The sequence below is a fragment of the Arachis ipaensis genome, chromosome B01 (assembly GCF_000816755.2).
Source record: "Arachis ipaensis cultivar K30076 chromosome B01, Araip1.1, whole genome shotgun sequence".
NCBI lineage: Eukaryota > Viridiplantae > Streptophyta > Magnoliopsida > Fabales > Fabaceae > Arachis > Arachis ipaensis.
This window is the reverse complement of record NC_029785.2, coordinates 16,345,782-16,348,968: the sequence shown is the minus strand read 5'-3', so window position 1 is coordinate 16,348,968 and position 3,187 is coordinate 16,345,782. Positions and strand designations below refer to the sequence as shown.

General features: G+C 37.5%; 1 long non-coding RNA gene across 1 annotated transcript; it reads right to left on the bottom strand.

Moving 5' to 3' along the window:
- On the bottom strand, nucleotides 1,770–2,769 carry LOC107626425. The gene is made up of 3 exons (XR_001617534.2): nucleotides 2,598–2,769; nucleotides 2,096–2,195; nucleotides 1,770–1,988 (listed from the first exon to the last, which is right to left on the bottom strand). It is a non-coding gene; the product is annotated as an uncharacterized LOC107626425 (long non-coding RNA).

Below are 3,187 nucleotides of genomic sequence, written 5' to 3'. Positions count from 1 at the left end.
ACAGCTTGAACTTTGAAAAAATAATTTTTAAAATCATGGAAGGATTCGTCAAAAAGGGTGAAAACTCTCCGACCCTGTATGGCTCGGAAAGATACCCACTGTTGCTTATTGTTTAGCCCACTAAAGGGTTTAGTCATATGAAAAAGATAGAAGAAAATCTTCAAAGAGGTCGGGAACTCCAAAGCTTGGTTGATAAATTGATAAATTTTCAAAAAAAACCCCAAGAATTGGGGTGAAGCTGGGTAGGGACAACTCGACAGTAATGCAAAACAGACATCTCAAAGTCTGAAAAAGGAAGAAAAACACCCAAACGGGTGATCATACACTCGTACATAAAGAAAAAATGAGGGGCCGCCTCATTGACCCTCCCGAAGCAAACCCGGTCTTCTGGACCCGGGACTACCAATTCATACTTCGGCTCATCTTCCTCAGAAGCGCAAATTCTGTGGCGAGTGCGAAGATGGGTAATAAACTCAGTATCGACCGAGGGTTCCTCCCCTAGGACCGTGACATCAACCCACTGAGAAAGAACATCTACGGAGGCCATTTCTTTTTCTTAAAAGGGTGACAAAAACCTACAAGGAAAAAAGAAAAGGAAAATAAAAAACACGGTCTCTAAAGGGAGGGAATACGGAACCAAAGTCTACAAACCCATCTACCTACAAAATAAAGGTATAAAAATAGAAAGGCATGTTACAGAAAGAACTAACCTTTATCCGAAAATGAGGGTTGGAGGAAGCAAAAGCCTTCGAAAACGCAAAGGTGCAGCACGAACGAATGAAGAAACTACTCGAATGGTGGTTATTGGTTCACCACTATAAATACACTGACACTTCTCAGGTATCTCTAAGCCCCAATACTCTCTAGACCTGCTCACACTCTTGCTGACTTAAGCATTGGAGTGTCTTTGCAGGTACCACCCCCCATTCTTTCGCACGCACAGGTCGGACGGAGGGCACCGAGTTGCAGATCCACTTGAAATCCTTCTCCTTCATACGTTTGGGCCAACCAACGCCGTCCAGCCCACTAATCTCCGGTTACCCATCGTAACAGTAGCTTTGCTTAATATGACTCCGGCATTAGTTGGATCCATATGTGAATTGTTAAGAATTTATTTCCATGTGCTTGAATTTCTCATGCTTTTTGTTTTTATATTTTTATTTAAAATGAACTCCAAAAATCACATAATCTCAATTTGGGCATCAATTTAAATAATTGAATATATTTCTATTTTCTCAAAGTAACATGATGTGTAGACGGAGTCACCACCTTTTAAATACTTGATTCATGAATTATCCTCCGGCCTTTTTCTGTAAGTACTACGAACCGTAAAAAATTCATTATCATTAGTTGGGAAACATATGACATAAAATTACTACAAGAAATTTACCTTTATTGCCACGTTTTTAAAGCGTGCCGAAAAACTGAAAAAAGCGCGACAATAGCCTTTCGTCACATTTTTTGAGCTACCGCCACGCTTTTGAAAGGATCACATCTGCAAACGTGGCGGTTGCTCTATCACCACGCTTCTTTTTCCACGTTTTATATAGATTGCCACGCTAAAAAACGTGGCCATATACGGCCACGCTTTTGAAGCATCGCAATAGAGAGATACGGCCACGCTTTATAGCGAGCGATACGATAGCCTTGTCAAATTATAAAAAAAAAAAAATCTTTTTCTGACTTTACCTTCGTCGCTACACTATAAATTCAGTCCTTTTTTTTTACCAACCTATAAATATAGTATACAATTTTTATTACAAGACAAATCAAATAATAATTAGTGACTTATATAATTTTTACTATAATTGTTTTATACATTAAAAAACTAATACTCAAAATACAAAATAAATCTCGAATTCAAAACTCTATTTTAGAGAGGTGCCCTAAGTGCAAGCTGATCAAATGTCAAGCATTCACCACCAGCCTTCTCTATTCTAGCACAGTCTCTGTAATCTGGACCTGGCTCTCTTCTTCAGATCAAGAATCTACCATGCAAAGTTTTGAAAATATTTTGCAATTAAAGAATATCTTCCAATTTAAGTCTTGCAAATGGAGAAATAAATTGGTAAAAAAGTGAAATTAGGTTGTCCACCTGTGCTTCAAGTTCTTTCAGTTTTTGGGCATGGATATCCTCTAGTTTCTGTGTTTGTCCATCAGAATTAGCAGCAAAGTTTTCAACTTCAGCCAGAATCCTGCAAAACCATTCAATTATACAGCATAAATATAAGCTCAGTCTCATTAATTACGGGTAAATTTTCCAACACAAGCTCCTGAGCTAATGAGCATTCACTTAAACAAGGAGAGAACAGAGATATAGTTCTTTGTTCATCTCTTAATACATGCATATATACATTCATTTTCTACTTGAAACCAATTCTGGAACAGGAAAGATGATCATTCCCATTCAATAAAGTGAATTTACTTGCCAAGCATACTACAGAGCAATTTGGCCAGTCTTTAATTTGATTCTTAAAATTACTATGGTGTTTATTTCAAAAGCACTTTATTCAATCACATCATGACTCAAACAACATGCTAACCCAGAATCTCAAAGCAACATCTTACAGGAAATACAAACAGAAGAAAAAATTAACCTGGAGGGATACACAAGAAGAAAGCTCAACAGGCAACTCCTGGATGGGGTTTTTGGAAAGATCATGTTTCATGACTTCCCCTGATTCCCATACTTCTGGTGGAACTGAATTCAACCCCAGTCCTTCCATTGAAAGTTCCTGACACAATTTTAAAACATAACTGCAATTGTAAACAACATTTCTTTCTAGAAAAATAAATTTTACTAAAACTAAAAACACAATATATAACAGAAGCTTTGGGTTTGGGGTTAGTAGGAATAGGGGTTATTAGGTTTGGGGTTATTAGTTTTTTTTTTTTTTTTAATATTTTAGCAAATATTTTGGCCACGCTTTTAAAGCGTGTCAAAAGAATACCAAGATATGGTCACGCTTTTTAAAGGTTACTGTAATGAAATTCTGTTGCCACGCTTTCAAAGCGTCCCTGTTTCTCTCTATGGCCACGTTTTTAAAGCACGGCAGAAAAAAATGTGGTTGTATCTCTAATCAATTGCCACCTTCACAAAAGCGTGGCTATTGACCTTTTTCGCCACGCTTCAAAAGCGTGGCGAGAAAAAACATGGCCGAATCTCTATTTAATCGCCACCCTCACA